The 19,645-nt window shown below is 35.6% G+C and overlaps 1 long non-coding RNA gene across 1 annotated transcript; it reads left to right on the plus strand.

Annotated features, from left to right (window-relative positions):
* Positions 1 to 2,539: 2,539 nt before the first annotated feature.
* Positions 2,540 to 17,823, plus strand: LOC107837492 (uncharacterized). Its single transcript, XR_001663503.1, has 4 exons — positions 2,540 to 2,625; positions 8,543 to 8,545; positions 15,659 to 15,665; positions 17,814 to 17,823. It is a non-coding gene; the product is annotated as an uncharacterized LOC107837492 (long non-coding RNA).
* The last annotated feature ends 1,822 nt before the right edge of the window (positions 17,824 to 19,645 follow it).

Raw genomic sequence — 19,645 nt, forward strand, 5'->3', positions numbered from 1 at the left:
ACAGGCTATAAAATAGGTTACCACAACCACATCTTGTAGTCAAGGCGTCTGACCAACATCAATGCAGAAGTTGCAATGAACATGGCTTCTCCCTTTAGCCATAGTTGTCAATTATCCCTGTGAAAATATTTTTGATCAGTTTTTATTTATTTTTTGGCTTCATTTACTTAGACTTTCCCTTGGTAATAAGAACACCCTTTTAAGCAGACACATGGTCAAAAAGACATACTGTTACAAGTTAAAAGCCACAAGTTTGTAATTAGCAGGGAAATAAACAAGTAAAATTAACCCAGTGAGAGTGAATATGATTCAGGGACACTTTCCAGTTTATGATTTGCAGCAGTTGCACTGCTTAGTTACAAAAAATTTTAAAGGAGCTTTAATCCCTCCCAGAGTTACAACCATTTTAGTATTTTAATGGCAAAATACAGCAAAATATGTCTATCAAGTTCAGAAAAACGTTCTTAAAGAGATATCAAATTGAGGACAACCTTTTTGGAAAGTTAGTGTCAAAACTATCAGGGAAACCCTTTTTTTTTCTTCTTCATCAAAATATGACCAGTTTTCAACACACCTTATATTTCTGCTAAATCTAAATAACACAACCAGCTTTGGTCTTTGGAAAAATGATGCTTTGTTCTGGCTGTCGTCTACATTTTTTAACATTACTTAGTCTATCACCCAGTGTTCCCACACTGCCTAACATATACTAATTTACTCCCTGGTTGCCGGTTCTGCTACTCATGAAGCTCTCCTCTTTTCTCCTACTTGTTGCTTGTTTTTCTGTCTCAACATTCCAGCATTTTCTGTTTTCTAGTAATTATCCTGGCTCCTTTAAATCTGACCTTGACGTTTTTTTTTTTATGTTGATTTTTTTTATTTTTTTTATTGTTGTTTACCCTGTCTCTGCAGCTCCATTATTGGATTTGTCTGCTTGAATTTCTGGGGATCAGATCAAGGTGTGGCTGCATGGCCTCTGCTCCTTCTCTCTGGCTAGAGTCTTTTGGATCAGAGATTGTAGATTTAAACAGCTATAGACCTAAGTTCTCAATAAAGGCAACACGTTTATGTTTGCTGTACAGAGCAGTTACCACTTTTTCCCCTCCTTCCAGGTCACCCTCACATCGGTCTCCTCCCCTCAAGAGTGTTTTGAGACATTCTGGACAGAGAAGTAGTTTGTTTGAGAAGCTCAGCTGATTTTGCAGTTCAACCAGATGTTTGCTAATTGCTGCTGCAAGTCTGGAGGAGCCGTGTTGCGAAGAAGTGGGGGAAGGCGCTTTATGAGAGCAAGCGGTTAAACACCTCCAACAGAATCAAAGCAGCACTCCATGTATGTATACATTGTGATGAGATGACATAATAATATGATATAAAGCTCAAAAAACAGTCACTTGTACATAATACCCCCCTTTAAAAACTCGACTCTTAGTTGGGGGATAAAGATTTGAATGTGTCTCTCAAAGACATTCGATGTTCAAAATGCTTTTTGAACGCTGTTGGAGACATGCTGTTTGATTTTGATTGGTGAGGCTATTTCAAGAGCAGATCTGGCTCTGCATCTAATTTCAGGCTGAGAACATGCAGCCCCTGCTTCGGGTGCAAATAGCTTTATGAATTTGAACGTCAGTCTGTTAGTCTTAGTGTGGTCTAGAAATTCTGAAAGACAGTATAAAGAAATGTTGGTGGGAGAGCAGACCGTGTAATAGGAAAATGACAGTGATTTGTGCTATTACTGAAAAAAAAAATTATATTCTACAGAGGAGGCAAGACGGAGAAGAATTATAGTAGAGAGGCAGGTAGCAGAGCTGTAAGACATATAGGTGAATAGCATAAGAAAATTGAAAGTGCAGAACAAGTATGAACATAATGGATAAGGGAGGAGATTGATTTGAAAAGGTGAGAGGAGGTAGGAGACACCGCAACATGATGGAAGATGCTAGCCTCCTCATTCAGCTCCTAAAACTGGGGGTTAAAGTGTTACTGTGTGGATTACAGTGTCTGTGGAAACCAACTAAGCGTGTAATAGCAGATACTTTCAGTCGTATTCTTTATCTTTCTTCCTCCCCTCTGACCAATCATTGTCCCCCTCTTTCTTCTTTTTTTCCTACACAGTGGCCAGCAGATACCCTGCTGAGAAGAGTTTCAGCATCAATAATAACGTGGGAGGGAAAGCGAATGGAAGCAGGGGAGAGGAAGAAATATTGCTTTCCTCCTCGTTCCCTCAGGGAGTTCAGCAGAGTTCGGAACTTCAGGGGCTGTGAGCGAATGCCATACATAAAAAGCCTGATGTGGGCCTATTTAAAAGAGTATGGCAGGTATACTTTATCAATAAAGATAAGTGTTAGGAAGAACCCCAGAATAATAGTAGGAATTTAGTTTGAATAAACAAAGGTGAGGGGGGAAATAAAATAAGTAACATATAGGGGATAATGGTAAAAGCGTAGGTTTTGGTATTGCAGCAAAGGCAGCACAAAATACACACTTTCTTTTGTAGGTACATCGCAGCAAAGACCTCACTAATCAAAGATCCCAGCAATTAAAGGGGTGGTATTGTATATTTTCCAGGCACCTGATGCCATTTTATAGCATAATCAAGTAACTATATTACCTTCAATTGCTATAAAAGTGATGCATAAGAAACAAAACTTAAGAGAAATTTGGCTTTGCAATTTGACTCCTTAAAACTGGCCTCTGTCTCTATGAGAAGCTCCTCCTCTTTTCACCATGTTGCTACAATATCTTTCCATTATGTCATTTACAGCGATTATTGGGAGAGTTTGACCGAGAAGTATGTTGTATGATGAACTCAACAGCCTTGCAGTCACCAGCTGTCTGCTAATTGTGCCTGCAAAGTCTGTGGAGCTAATTGGGAAGGTTTGTGGGAGGGGTTCATCGTCAATGATTTTCTAGACAGAAAATTGTCTCAGAATGTGCACCCACCACCTATTTTCCACTTAAATTTTGAAGGTAAATTTTAACCTTACTTACTTTTGTTATTTCTAGTCAGCTGAACACTGGTTTCCCAATGTTGCACCTTTTAAAATATAGAAGTAATACAGACTAAAACACCAAATCATTCTGTTGTAGAGCTACTGTTTTTCAAAAAAAAAAAAAAAAAAAAAAAAGAAAATCAGGCGATACTGCAGAGATAAGTGCTTTTATTTAGCTAAGGCACAGTGTTGCACCCATAGCATGGGGAGACAGATTTTTAGAACTTATACCTATTTTCCTCTACCAAAATTAAATAACATTGGCAATGAGACTTTTTTCTGCCTAAAGCCACTTTGACCATATAAGAGATTAAACAGAATTTTCCGGGGTCCCTGGTGATGCTGGAGCAAAGGCAGCAGGTGGTTGGAGATGGAAATTGCATTTATTAAAGAGTGGAAGGTGGCTGCAAAAGGAAATTAAAGTTCCCATGCGAGTAACCCTGTAACTACATGGTGTCAATCTTAAATGACTGTTCAGGCCTTTGCCTTGAGCTCTTCTGAGTTGGTGAGATTATTTTAAAATCATTTTGTTTATATTGTTGTGTTTTTGATTCCGTTTCATCATGCACATTTCAAAATAATGTGTGTAGGTGCCATCACTAACACCGAGTTATTTCATATCGGTAGCACCATTGTAATGTGTTAAATACTTGAACCTTAGCTTCTTTTTTTTTTTTTTTTTTTTTTTTTTTTTTTTTTTTTTTTGCTGGTAGTTTGTTTGGCACATTAAAAAAAAAAAACGTGCAGAAAAAAATAAGATCATTTGTTCCAAGGTGAAGCCGCATACAAAGTATTATACATATATAAGTGACCTCATTTGTTAGCATGCTAATTTCATTAAATACCTCAGCAACACATGGGTGTCTTTGAATGTAATAGCAATGCATGCTGAGTGCTCTTGAGCAGTAAAATGGAGCATTTTCTGCTCCTTTTGCTTCTCTGACTTTACAAGCAGAAATAAGCTCCTGTGTTTTAAGTTGGATTTGATTCAGTCTTGTAATTTGCAACTCAGTAGTGTTATTTATTTTCTGGTTGTTTTTGTAAAAATGGGAAAAATGGAAATTTTTGGACAAGCAGCAAATGGACAAGAAGCATGAAAAACAGAAAATGTATGTAAAAGTGTAACTAACAATTATTTTTGATCTCTTTTGCTGTGAAATAAGTACAGTTAGTTGACTTCTGCTTTACCTAATAATTTGCTGCATTTAGTTTCTTAAATAAATAATGTAATACTGGATTTAGGTCATATAAATCTGAACAGATGAATGTTTGCAATTTTGGCTATTGAAGCTTAAATACAAACTTATCTTTACCCCAAGGAGCAGACTGGTGTTTTTAAATTAGACATTAACAATTCCAAGATGAAATGGGAAATAGTAAATAGCTGCCCTGTGGCTTTAATATCACAGTGGCACATTATCCTGTCCAAAATACAGCATGTATCAACATTGCTTCAATCTCAATTCATTATTGTTTGTGTTGAAACCAACACACGGTAGTGCATGTAAAGTGTAAGAAAAGAGATGCATGCTTTTCAATACTTGCTCATCCTTCCTTGCTAAATTGTTCAAAATCATCCAAACTGGGATATCTGTGAAGGAGAATATCTGTGAGATTTTCAAGGATTTCCACAGATTTGAAATCTGATTTAGGTCCAGTCCATCATACCGCAATAACATAATTTAATCTGAACCATTCTGTTGTAGCTCTGGTCATATTTTACTTTTTCCACTAATTCAAGACTTCTCATCAAGGCCGGATTTGTCGCAGAAACAGATTCTGTGAGTTGTGGGTCCCTGCAGCACCAGCAGAGTTATCACTGGCCTGCCGCTTCTGTGATTAATGCTCTCCTTGCCCAGCCAGTCAGCCTAGGTGAATGGCCACGTCTTGGTAGATTTGTACTTGTGTCATACTTTTTGGATTTTCAGATGATAGATTGAAGGAAGCTTTGTGTTATTATAAGCTTGGGAAAATGTTCCATAATATTAACTTTAAAAATCTTTATGAATGTACCCCTGACCTGTTCACTGTGTTCTTTCTTTACAGACTAGTTTTATTTAGACTGTAATTCAACTACTCATCAGTGTATTCTACATAAAAAATCCCAATAAAATCCACTACTGTCTGTGGTAGTTATGTAACAACATATGCATTACAAATGTTTAAGGTTAATCAATATTTTGCGAGGCACCATAAAGTCTTCACAGTTGCTATTTTGTCTCACTTGTATTGGGACATGCATATTTATTTAGCAGTTTTCAATCTCAGGAGCGTCCTACTTTTCAGAGTTTTCATAAATTCCTAATTTGTGTCAGATTTTATCACAATGCATTTAGTTACATTTTTCCCTTTTATAGCAAAGGCTTATAGTAAAATCATGTCTGCTTTTTCTTTATTTTTGATAGACCACTGAGATTGATGATGCAAGTCAGTAATAATATATTCAGATGCATTTTACTGATAGAACATTTTTGCAAACTACCTTTGGGTTTCAAAAGATGTGAGTATTACACGCTACACACCTGTGGGTTCTGTTCCATTTAAGCTTCTCTTACGGTATTTATCACTGACCGAGTTCTTTCCAATAAGTCCATTATTGATTTCTTTAGTACCGTTTCACATAAGTATGAATGCAGAATGGTACTAAAGTCAGTCAATCCCATTTTCTCTACTACACTAGACGTATAACAGTAAGATGCATTCCTTCTTAAATGAACAAAGTTATGCATATTTTCGTTTGATAAACATTTATGCATCATTGAAGGAAAACAGAAATATTATTTAAAACCAGCATAATGCATAGACATATTGGGTATTTATATTGGGTCACAGCAAAAAAAGCAATAATTTGAAAAAAAAAAAAAAAAAATCATAACTTTTCATCAGGATTTCAAAAACTCATGAGGACTGTTGCTCCACAATATCAAATAGTCTCTATTCATCTCATAACCTTTTGGGAGGTAATCATACTTCAAATGAAGCACGGTTACATGTTATCTTCTGTTATTAAAGTTTGGTGGGATTACTTAACTACACTGACCTCTCCACTGTTACATTTTGAGTGTAATTAACTGCTAAGATTAACTTCCTGCTAAAGCAATTTACCACATCAGACAGAAGATTCACCAGTTGTTGTTCAGTGTCCGACTCTGCTGTGACTTTCAGTTGTGTTTGAAATTCATTGAGGACATGTGGGTCAGAATAATTCCACTTGATATTCATATTCATATCTACTCAGTAGCTGCATCTATAACATAAATGTTAGTTTCACTCGGAGGCATTGAGAACATCTGTAGCAGCCTTCGTTTTTTTTGTTTGTCTCTCCCAAGCCTCTCTTTCAGACTGTTAGTGTTAGGATCTGTGGGCGAGATGCTGTGGTTTCTGTGTGCGTGTGTGAGCTCCGCTATTACAGGATCTTTGCTGGAGAGCATGACCTACCTGCCATTTCTGGCACACCTGTGGATTATTCAGCTGATTACTGAGCGTGGCATTTAAGGAATTGGCAGACAACACTGATGCCTGATGATTACTTCTATCCATTCCTGGTAGACTCAAGTCACCTCCTGCTTTTCCCCTAAATAAAGTTTTCCTGGCCTTGCCTGACCTCTTTGCTTTTTCTGCAGTGTAATAAACACTGCAAACAAGCAACAATGTTCCTGTAAAATGCAAGTTAAATGTTGCAGCAGTGACCTGTTAACAGTTATTATTGCAGAATGATTGTAGCAGAAGCAGCGAAATTGGTTTCATAATTATTTGACCACTTGAGAGCGATCAGACTGGAGCACTGAAGTTAAACCAAAGATGGTGAAGCAATAATTAAATAGGGAATATAAAAAAAAGATGAGACATGGTGTTATGACAAAAAGTAACCTAACCTCTGCCCTTTTGTAGTAGCACGTTGCAAACATACGGCATTCATTCCAATAAACATACAAAATAAAAAACGTGGCCATATCATAAGTCACACATATTTTATCTGTGGCTGAACTTGATGTTTGAAACCACGTGTTTTATTTCTTCATGCTTAATATGCAAAACATGCTGAAGGAACTTAAATAAGATCTGAAACTATGCAAAATTAGCTTAAATACATTACTTATTTTGACACAGATGGGTCATTGAATTTGTTTCACCATAGCTTCCCATGGTATTGCAGGATACAGCCCCCTTTTTAGGAGATGATAAAAATGCTACTGATGTAAGTATGAATAGCACTTGCCACACCAATTTGTCATTACTTTAAGTTTACAAGAGCCAAGAAAACTCCTGTTTAACAAAGCTAATCATGGCACCCTCAACATAGAAAACTGCTAAAATTGTTAAACATTGTGGACAACTCTTGCACTTATACATAGTGATTTCCAATTTACAAAGATGAATGAAATGAAATGGTAAAAACAGATTAAACCATGTGAATACACTGACAGAGAGAATGGTATAAGAGTGTTGTGGAGTCATTTAAATTCCTCAGCTATCACTCATGTCTCTCCTGCTCAGCATTAAAGTCTATGCTCTAATGGAATTGTTCTCATCACAGTAAAAACATTTGAGAAAACTAAGAGACTGCAACAGTAAACTAATTTGTTTTTACTTCCAGACTTTTGAATTGAAAGTCTTCCCTTTGCTATATCTATTTTTGTTGCTATCTCAGATGAATGATGTTGGAAAGTTTCAAGGAACTGAAGTGTAACCACAAAACTGAATTAATTTAGAGTCTTCCTTACTTTGATTTGCATCTGTACAACAAACAGTTGTCAAACTTTAGAACAGTTGTTTGCAAACTGAAATTTAGATTTTGTGTGAAAAATACAGACTATTTTGATCATGACTGGCATGAAAGAACTGAGTAATCAGTTATTACTGATTATTCAGTAATAACTGAGTAATCAGTAAACAGGTTCATTAATGGAATTGGATATTTGTTGTTATTGTTCCACGTTATAATGTCAAGGTGGTTTCTGTTCTTCTTCTTCCACAATTAAAAAAGGAAGAAGATGGTGAAGCAATAATTAAATAGGGAATAAAAGAAAAGCTGCATGGTGAATATGCAGCTCTAATATGGATTAGAGCTGCATATTCACCAAAATTCAAATTGCTAGATCATGGTAATACACGCCTATTTTAAATCTGTCTAAAAGACAAGCTGATAATTTGAGATATTGATTTTCAGATCATGGCCAATTTGATCAGTCAGGAGATGATGATTGAAAGATAAAAAACTTGAGCAATTCTGTAACATTATGTTTACATCCCCTGATAGGTTTCAGAATTGGATCTTGGATAGAAACATAAAATCTCACCACTGCACAGTTTTCACATATCTTAAAAGCAATACTGACGTTTATGTTCTTATTTGTTTGACGTTCATCGAATGTTCCTCTGCAAATTCTTCCAAGCCAAAGTGCCCTTCTATTTAAAATCTCAAAATACAATAAATCTTTTAAATCTGTCTGTAAAAGTAACTTTTTGTCTAGTGCATACCCTGCAGATGATGGACTGTTGCAAAGTCCTTAACTTTATTGTAAACTAATATAACCAACTAATGAGATGAGACAGTAAGATAAAACAAACAAACAATAAAATAATATTAGGCTAAAGAGAAAATGAGAGGAAGACTTGAAATTCTTAATTTTATTGCTACAAATAAATTTGTGAAACTCAAATTAAACTGAATGATAGAAATTTGTGAGATTTTTAGATCATAAAATCTTGCAGTATGGCATCTCATTGCAGTTCATTGCACTGTTACAAAGTGTGTTCTACTGATTTTATTGGCTTTTACTGTCATTTCACCCCTATAGATATGAAGGTTTAACAAGTGTTGGTACATTACATTTGACCATCAACCTTGAAGTAGCTATTCCAAAAAGCCCTTTACTGACTATTATCACATGCAGAACACATTTACTTCAAATTCTGTAATGCATGGCACACTTACTCTATTTGTCATAGCATAGCCTTGAGGAAATTTAATAGGCCTTTAAAATATGAAACGACAATGCGTTTTTGGAGGAAAGTTATTTTTTCTCTTGTGAGCTTCCTCTGTTACCAACTTTAGGCAGCACTATGGAGGCCAAACATAATGTTACTCAGTCTATATCTGACTTAGGCTGTCACACGCTGTTTGAAGCCATCAGCAGCACAGCAGGACGCTTTCATGCCAACAGAGCTTGCTGTGGATTATGAGCTTGAAGGATAGTCTTTTGAACAACATCACTGGCTTCCCTGGAATCCTTGAAACAACTGCACAGATTGAAAAGTACTTGTAAGCTGGGTATGTCATTATAATGGATAAGAGTTTAATTGTGGCATAGTTGCATATCATGCTTTTTCTTTCTTTATATATCATCTGAAAAACATTGTTTGTTGCTAGAATTAAAAGAACAGAATAGAAACATCCTTTATTGTCCCACAGTGGGGGAAAGCCACACAGCAGCAAGTGAAGGTAAGAGGGAATATGAAGATTGACACAAAATTAAAACATGTAAAAATAAGAATAAACTATGTAGTTTGAGATGTAACCCCATTACATATTCCAAATTGTTTTATTTATTTATTTATTATTTGCATACTGCTCATTTTACCCCTATACTGCATCTTTATGAACTAAAGCGATACCTGCTTAACAAAATGTGTGTTCACTGAGAATTGTGTATCTTGGTTTCCTGTGACTTATGAGTGTCACATACCACCCATGTGTAATTCAGAAGTAACTATTGGATCTAAAAAATGTTAACGTCTGGTTCCTGAAAAGCTTTTGATCTCCGACGTGCCATTTGAATACATCTACATTCATCTACAGGATTTTAGGTTTAAGTGGCTAGACCTCAAATATATCATGCGTAAATGGTTATGATAGATAAAAAATTTTTGAAGCCATGTTGGGAGTCTGAAGCCATGTTGGCACACTTGGTTATGTGGTTTTTCCAGGGAAAGAAGCAAAATTGAGTTGAAAGACATTTCCGGAGTTCTCTGGTTCTACCTCAATACAATGTGAAGCATCAATATGTGGAAAAAATGCTTAGTTTACAAGAGAAAACACGCATTCATTGTCCTGCTCTGCAATGCCAAATCAACCAGATTACATTTGGGGTAAGCAGTCTGTTGAAGAATATAACCAATGTCTTGTTAAGATTTTTATCTCAGACAAAAATGTATATTGAGCTACAAGATACATCTGGGGGGAATTTCTAAATACATTCAGCATTCAGAAGGTTATATGAGACAAAAATTTTAGCATCCTAACATTCGTAGATTTTATTTTTTTGCCAAGGTTGTGAAAACCGGAAAATTTATCTGGAAATGAGTTGAAATTCATGACCTGGACAAAAAAAAAATTGTCAGAAAAATTGCTTTAGCATAATCTAGAGTAAATTAACCACACTCATGCAAGTTGTTATGCACATACTTTACATGTAGCTGCTTCAATAGTTCATCATATGTGTGAATTCACAAAATATAAATACAAATGCACGACAAAAATAAATGTAAGTGGAAGAAGTGGAGGAAAAATGGCAAAGAAGAAATGTTTAGGGCAAAATATCCATATTTTTAGCCTCCACAGTGCAGTTTCCATCATCAGTCAGACTGACTGAGAGCAGCAGGTCATCTGAATTTCAAACATGTTTTATTGTTCTGGTAAACAGTCTCTCCTGCAACTTCTCTCTGTGTCCAATTTTTTTTTTATTTGTTTGAAAGATGTTTTCTGTACTTTCCTTACATGGCAGCTGATACAGTTTAATTGCATTTGCAAAGAAAAAAATGCATGACACAAACAGCAATGATGTCTAAAAAACATTTAAAAAAATATGAAGTAGTAGTTAAAGGCAATGTTTAAGTTTGCTAATTTAAAAATGCCAGGCATGTGGTGAAAAATGCCAAGTTGGAAGGGGAAATTAATGTTCTTCTAGCTTATTAAAGGGTTTCTAGAGAGCTTAAATGCATACAATATCTCTAATTCTTTCATGCAATGTAAAATACAGGCATACGATGACTAAAAGAGGCAAGTCTGAGCAACAGTTTTGGACACTTTCAATTTTTAATTACTTCAATCTGATCATTTTACCCTTACTGCAAATTTTCCATGGTGTGCACACTGTTCCAGTGCAACTAAGTAGTGGTTTACATCAGGGGCTGACTCTTTTGAACTTATATAATACCAATGATAAGAATTAATGTGTGAAAAAGAAAAAGAAAAAAAAACAAAAACAAACATCACACGTAAAGTGGTTTATTTTCAGGTTTACAATAATATGTAAAGTGAATTCTACATTCAAACAAGCAAGAACATATTTCTCTAAAAAGAATCACAGCTCTTCAAGATCAAATGTGAAACGAGTCTCACCATCTGGTCTAGAAAGTAAAGTCGATGATACAGTTCAAGCCAACTCAAAGAAAATTCTCTTGCCTTTGAAAAACTGTCAAGGTCTTGATTGAATTTTTGAAAAGTAAACCCTTTTTCATCAGCAATTATGTTGTCATTAGCTAAATACCCCCTGATGATATGAGCGCTGGTTGTTGTTGGTAAAATAATTCCATGATAAAAATGGATTTTTGAGAGCTGTAGAGCAGGGGGTACGACTAGACTGACTAGCGTGCCTGGGATGTCGGGGGTGTGACTGACAAGCTGTTCGGGAGTGACAAGCAGGAGGCTGATTTACTTGCAAACTCAAGTCGCACCACTGAGAGCTCCTACTGTTACATGTTATGACAGGGTTGCCCAATTTTCTGGCCAGAGAGAAAATTAGATTCATAGTCCTAAAAAATGAAAAGCATTCAATACAGAGAAAGGAGGCACTGTCATTCTCCTAGGCGGTTACGGTTTTCTGGGTTTGTTTCTCCTCCCCTGCATCCCTCCCTCTTTGGGCTGCTGATTCTACCAGCACTGTACAGCTACATTCTCTCATCGCCGCAGCTTAAGCCCCTGCATGCCCGGCTTTTTTTCGGGTCAAAGTATAGGAAAGGGAAAGGAAGGTAAGGTTTTGGAGTCAAGGTTACAATTAGCATTTGGCACTGGGGCATGACTGCAGCGAATTTATGAGCCATAAAAGGGCTGAGAGCGGAACGCTTTGTGTCATGGTGTGGAAACAATCTCCTTATCTTGAGTGCAAACAAAACTAAAGGGATGTTTGTATATCTCAAGATAAACAGGGTTCGGTCAAACACTATTTGCATCACGGGAGAAGAAGTGGAGGTGTTGGGAGGAGCATGCATACATTGATGTTCACCTGGACAACTTATTTGACTGGTAGGCAAGAGTAAACTCATCTAAAAGTTGGAACAGAGGAGTCTTTTTGAAGATGCTTTGATCCTTCAGTATTTGCAGCAAGATGTTGCATATCTTCTGCAAGCCTGTCATGGAGAGATAAATCTCTTCTTCTATCGTCGTTTGGGGAAGCAGTGTCAGAGCCAGGGACTTAACAAGGCTAAACAGACTGTCGTACAACAACAGTCAGTTTTCTTCTTCAGCTCCATTGTAATGCAAACCCCTACAGGAGATCGACACCAGCCACATGTATCAGCATCTCCAACAACTCTTTGAAGAAAACTGCACAGTACAAGACAACAAAATTGAACTTCCCTCTGGGATTCACAAAGTATTTTTGAATTGAATTGAAACATCAAATACTCCCCAAAATGCTTCTTTTGTGATGAGCTATTTCACATCTTTCTAATAATCAGGAGTCTACAGAATATGAAGACTAACAAGACTCTCTTGCAGCACCAGAATGTCTGACTGTGACAATATGGCCTTCTTGGTTGGATTGTTGCTGTTTTAAAACCTGTACTCACTCCCTGTATTTGTGTGTGTGCAACCTACCTTGAACTTTGAACACACACAAAGCTGGAGGCTAACCCTTACAAACAAATCTGGGAAACTCAACTGTGGCCTCTACAGAAACACGCCGCTGATACTAATCAACCTAGGATCCACAGTCTGTCCTTTTTTATTTGGTTGGTTGATGATTTATAGATTTCTTTGGCACCAGTGACCTTTCTTAAACAGTAGTTTGACAGGAAAGAGAAGAGAAAGACATGCAGCAAATGCTCCAAGATTGGGACTCAACCCCAAAATAAGCGTGTTGAACACTATAGACTCTCCACACGAGGCTCCTCCTCTACAAACACAGCCAGCCAGTTTCTCAAGTTATAACCTTACATATACAAATATATCAAATTTAACAAATTTAATATTTTTAATAAAAGATATTCATACCTTACATTAAGCACATACTTTAATTGTACATATTTTTAAATCCATCTTATTGCAAGAAATATTTAATCTAATCAAAGAATTAAACCTCAGCCTTTACCTGAAGACAAGGTAACCACACCTATTGTTTCTGGCACCACACTGCCATCTTGTGTGCAAAAAATAACAGAATGAAAAATGGAAGGTGTAACCCAACCTGAATCAAGCAAAACACAATGTTACTGCTCTAAATAGAATCAAGCTAAGTTGCTACGACCTCGTCCTATTCTTCTTCTAATCAGTTTCTGGCCAGCTAAAGTAAAAGACATCATCCAAACGGGATTTTGGATGATGTATTTATATCATCCAAAATCCTGGATTTATATAATTTTAGAAGCATTACCTCAAATTTGAAGTCTCATCTTTAGTGTTGCTCAGAGACCAAGGAGCTTAGTTTTTGAATAGGACTCTTATGTTCTGTTTGAATTTTCAATTCACACTTTGCCCAACAACAGCTAATGGCTTCCTTTCATCTACCCAAACCTGAGTTAATTTTACTTCATAAGACAAGTATCTCAAGTTGCATGTTACCAATGGTTAGCTATAACATAACATAACATAACATAACATAACATAACATAACATAACATAACATAACATAACATAACATAACATGACATAACATGGTTTTTGATTACAAAAAAAATTGAAATTCAAAACATATGCAGTATGAACAAATTAACATTAGTGTTTTTCCCATGTTGAGTATCACTAGTGAAAGAAACGAAAGTAAATTAAAAAGTGACTTTATTCTTCATCAGAATCAGAATTGGCTTTATTTATCAAGATTGTACTAAAACAAGAAAAAGAAAAAATATATATATTTCACATCTGAAATCCAAAACAATAGAACAATAGAATAAAAAAAAATGAATAAACAAATAAAATATTTATTTTTTTCCTGATTTGATTACAATGTTATTTTTCTCAGAACTCCTCATTGTGCTTTGAGAAGGCTGCAGGTGATGCTTTTAGTTGTTCCCTGTTTGCTTGTCTTTCCCTGATTAATAGACTTATCTTCAACTCTTTCTGTTTACATTCACATTATTTATGAGGCATCCAGACATCTGAGCTTGGGGCAAACATTTGATGAAATGATTAATGGATTTTTTTTCCTCACTGAGCCTGGCTGTGAGGCTGCTCTGATTTGCTATTGGAAAATTGCTCTTCCAAAGAAAAAACCCAAAAAACTTTTCTTTCACATGTAAAATTTACTCTGTGGTTCTTTTTTTTAAACAACATCATTCCAACCGTCTGACAAAAGCTAGATGTTTGGTAGATTGAAATTGGAAAACAAATAAAAACTGAAAACAGGAAATGTCAATAAAATTTTTATAACAGGGCTTTGATGTAATTAAATTAAATAGAGTGTTGTGTTGAGCTGGAGGATTAAATCATGTGTTGACTTCATCTTGATGGGATGAATGGTGGTGTGCAAAGAAAAGAAGCTAGGAAAAATAAAAGACGTAAAAAGATACATGTATCAAAGTAAAACCAATAAGACAGACAAGCAAAAATCAAAACAGTTGTCAAAAAGAGAAGAATTATGGACATTTTATGAACAAAAAAACAATCTTCCCTCTCTCCCCCAACATTGTTTATGCTTTTTGTCAAAGATGGTTTTATCTATGGGGTTTATAGGTCTACACTAAATAGGAAAATTAACCACCTAATCATTAAATCATGAATTCACTGTGATTTACTTCTTTTTTTTTTGTGAAAACTGAGTTAAATTTCACTTCAGTCTTTCAATTTCACCAAATGTCTAGCTGTGATTAATAATATTGTCAGGGAATGGATCTGCCAGGATCCTGACCCAGTGGCAAGGAGCCAAAGACTGTCACCACTTCCCCAAAGATGTGCTTGTTGTTTCATTTTCAGCTTTAACCAATTTTAAAATGGGGTTGCAAAGTCATTTCTAATTCTTTGAAAGTGTAGCAAACTATAGGAGCATTATACTTGCATGAAGAAAGTATGACCCAGTGTAAACCTTTCCTAGAGAGGTCACCTGACAACTTATCCAGGAGGTCAGAAAAGAACCCAGAAAAACATTTGAAGTCTCCAGAACTCACAAACCTTAGATAAGATCAGGATTCATGATTCAAAATATTAAAGACACCGGGTTATAATTATATTCACGGTGGGAAACCAGTGCCAGTCAAAACCAACATAAAAGCATAACACAAAAGGACATTATGCAAAAAAAAGTTTTCCAGTACCCAGTATGAGCAATGGCAAATCTTTAAATAGATAACAATTAAATAATTTAAAATTTAGATCTGATACTTACCTTAAAAAGAGCATATAAGGACACAATGGATTACATAAAAACCCCCGTTTGAGTAAAACCAAACTCATCCATAATACATTGTCATTTTTAAAGTTCAAGTGACTAAAAATTTAATGTTGTTGAAAGCTGAGATGTAAACAAATGAAAAAAGAGCACAGTGGGGCACTTAAATAATTGCAGTGCTTGTGACAACACAGCTCAAGTTTTAATTTGTTTAAAGTGATGAGCAGTCACCCACGCAGGACATCGATATGCAGGTTTTCTCCTTGCAGCAATCTGTGTTTTAGCTTCCATCAATAATGTTTTCATTCCTGCTTAGACTCGGTCTATATTCCCCTGCACAGGCCCCTAAAACTTGACAGGTGTACTTTGACTCTGAGTCATGTCTGGATCAGTGACAGGCAGCCTATTAGTAAATTTGCCCTCCAGGTAAATGTTCTCCAGCTCAGCAGGGAGACCTTCTCAGATCACAGTTAAAATCCCTCATTCTGTTTCTTTTACAATCTTGGATTCAGTCTGGCGGTGCGATATGGACTTTTGAGAGGACTGGTGAAATTTAATGAGGATAAGTGTAACCGAAACCCTTAATGTTTCAAATTAAACCAAATCCTATAAAAAAGGAGCATATTTGAAAAAAAAAAAAAAAAAGAAAAAAAAATAGAAAACAATCGCATTACTATTTGGGTAACGACATAAACGTGAAAACCAACCACATCTATGTATACTCAGTTGACTGATTTAAAATGCATATTAATGCTTAGCATATAATATTGATTGAAAATTAAGTTGGCTCAGGATCTAAATACAATTTAGAGTAATGTGAATTTTGAATATATGGCCAGATTTGGCTAGAATTACCAGGATTTAATAAACCCTAGCATCCATTCTGGAGGGAACTGGGGCTCCAGTCCCCCTTCACTCACCCCTTTCAGAATAAAGTAAAGTTTGCATTTCATTTGAAGTCAATGTTCCAGAATCTGGAGGAAAACAGAAGAGGCACATAATATAACAACTGGAATAGTTGCTTCAGGTCCAGTGTGAAGTTCCTCTGGTTTTTGATGAATTGGGGTGTTGTGTCTGTTTTCTGAAGTCATCAGCCATCTATTAAGAAATTTCGGGGCATTTCCTGCTTTCTTCAGTTGACAAGCTTTACAGAAAAGCTGATTTTATTTTCCAGTAGGACTGTCCACACCACCAAAGGTACCAAAAGCCACTTCAATAGCTAGTTACTAAATTGGCTGGCCAGCAATTTGACCTGACATAATTCCCATTTGAGTTCTAAGGAACTGGTGCTCACGTTTACAGAGTTAAGTCTCTCTGTTCTGGTGCTGCACCATGATGACTGAAAAGTGTTATGTCTGACTTATGATTAGTTTTTGTGAAGTGAATGAATTGAAAAACCTGACAGAATTTTCTGTGACTTGTCAGGGGGAGATGGTGGGTCAAGAACCCTGAGCAGCTGGGAACCACCGATCTAACTCTGACCTCCTTCAGATAATTGTTTTCAAGCCAGTTCACTTTTCAAATAACAATATGATGCCCAAATATAGTTGTAAAATAAATACTTATTGACTCCTGAGCCTGGTTAGTATGCACGGCTAATTCCAACTCAATATATTGGACATACATCACATGGTAAATGGTCATTTGAACGGTATTTAGCTAAGTGAAATATTTTGTTTAAAGTAAACAAGCAATATTCCACCCAGTGACCAGGGTGGAATATTCTTATGTGATTATTCATTTTCTTTATAATATAGGCATTGCTAAATTAGTTGTCAGTGTGACTTTGTATAAAAGTCAAAGTCACACTTGTTTGATTGGAGTGAAGCAATACAAGCACGACTGAGAATTTACATAAAATATATGAGAATATGGTCTTTACATCTTTTAAAAGGTCTAAATGACTTTATATTACTTTAATACATGAGCTTGCTTATTTGAGACTGGCAATTTAGTGGGATCTGAACTCTGGCTGGAATGACACGATATGCTTTAAGAACCCAAAAGTAAATTCAGTTTGACATCCTTACAACTCATTTGCATATTGAGAGGATCTTGAGTTATTAAAGAACTGATTTAATTTGCACTGTGCAGAATAGCTTCCCCTGCAACATGCACTAGAACAATGCTCTTCATTCACCAAGGCAAGGACGTGTGAAATGTCTCATTTAAAATTTTAATTTTGATATTTTCAACAGGCACCTGAAGATGGCATGGACTTGGTAACTGTTGAGAATTAATTGCGACTCAACCAATCAGGACGGCGCCCGAGCCTCAGTCTGTGAAATGTGAAGGGTAACGAGGTAAATTGGAGAGTTTTATTTGAATCATTGATTTTAGTTTCTAGCACACAAATCACTCAGCCCTTAACGGCTGTAATGCCTGTGGTAGGATCTGTTTTGACTGAGCATCATCAGTTTTAAGTAGACAAAACTGGATGCACATTTTTAGGTAAATTGTCATTTTAAAAGGGTTTAAATATTTTCTAGATGCAAATTAATTAATTTTATGAGGATGATACCCTGAGAGTAAGTGTTTCTTTTACGCTTTGTTTGTGACAATCCATTTCAATATTTTAAAAAGTTGTGATTACATATTATTTGAGACGTTCACTCCTGTTGATATAATGCAGAGTGTTGTTTTGCCCAATAAAATAACATTTTGCATGCTATTCATAAATAAAAGGTACTGTGGTACAGAAACATTATCAAGAGAAAAATACAACTCACACATACGTTACACTCACTGAAGGTACTGTTTCTCTTGTAGATGTGAGGGATGGTCTGTCTTTAATAAGTTGGATTTGATTCTGCAAAAATTTGATTGTTTTTGGATCCTAATGGTCCTCCGTATTTATGAGCTTCGTACATCAAAAGTTTGACAAGCCAAGTTCAGCTTCCAGCAGAAAATTAACAAACGACAAAGTCTAGAGATTCATCCAAAGGAGAATCTGAAGCAGGCTTGAAACTTGATATTCACAGATGTTTCATACAATCTGACTGAACTTTTGCTATGTTGCAAAGAAGAATGGCCAAAAATGTCAGACTTTTGATGTACGAAATTGGTACAGACATACTCCGAAAGACTCGCAGGCTGTTTTTGCAATAATAAGTATTTTTAAGAGCCAGACACATTTGTTTGTGTTTGCGACAGTGAGAGAGAGCATAAGAGAGATAATAATAAAATAAAGAATGTTATTCACAGTTTGAGGACAAGAAGCTAAAAAAAATAGCTCAGGGGCTTTAACCTTTAATAATCCTATCCTGGACTTAGTTTAAACATACTTGGAAAAAAAGTAATGAATATATGATCCATCCATCCACCGTCCTTTGCATAATGTAGCTTAAGTTAAAGTGGCTTTTTAAACTTGTTGTGACTTTAAATAAGACTAAATCCATAACAACTGATTGGTGGATTAAGTTGAAATCCAGGTTCAAAACATACTAAAATCTATGGATTAGTAAAGACTTTGTTGAATTTGATTTGTGATATAAATCTCAGATCAGCAACAATTAATATTTTTTTAAAGACATTTGGAAGCAACATGATATTTAATACAATATAAATACATTTGAAAACAAAATCAAAATTGTTTTTAAAAAATAAGTATCTACATATCACATTTTTAAAAGTTGATGTCAAACTATATTTTAGTGTTTTAACTTTCTAGATACAAGTTTGATTTTTGAGATAAAACTATTTGCATTTGAGATAAAAAAAATCTGTTTTTGGTGATCAAGACGTTCTGTGGTTTTCTCAAAACAAGAAGTTATGAGCGCTTAGATTGTGCAGTCACAGATACAACAATAAACGCTTTTACAAATGTAGGCTTTTTTACACATGGATCTAATATAGAAAGAAATTAAAAACTGACGGCTTACCTAACCATTGGATCTTTCTCTTTCCCACCGTGTGCTCTGGAAATTCTGAGAAAAGTTTCAGCCCCCCCGTCTGGCTAATCAACCTTTTTATTGAATTTCCAATCCAATAAAAAATAATCAAAACAATCGGACAATTACAACCAGGACTCAAGAATCCTCAAAGTTGAAAGCTACAATTTGCATTAAGAACAGACATGCTTGAAATTGTCAAAATTGATATTGTTTTACA

Source organism: Poecilia formosa, unplaced genomic scaffold (assembly GCF_000485575.1).
Source record: "Poecilia formosa unplaced genomic scaffold, Poecilia_formosa-5.1.2 Scaffold146, whole genome shotgun sequence".
NCBI lineage: Eukaryota > Metazoa > Chordata > Actinopteri > Cyprinodontiformes > Poeciliidae > Poecilia > Poecilia formosa.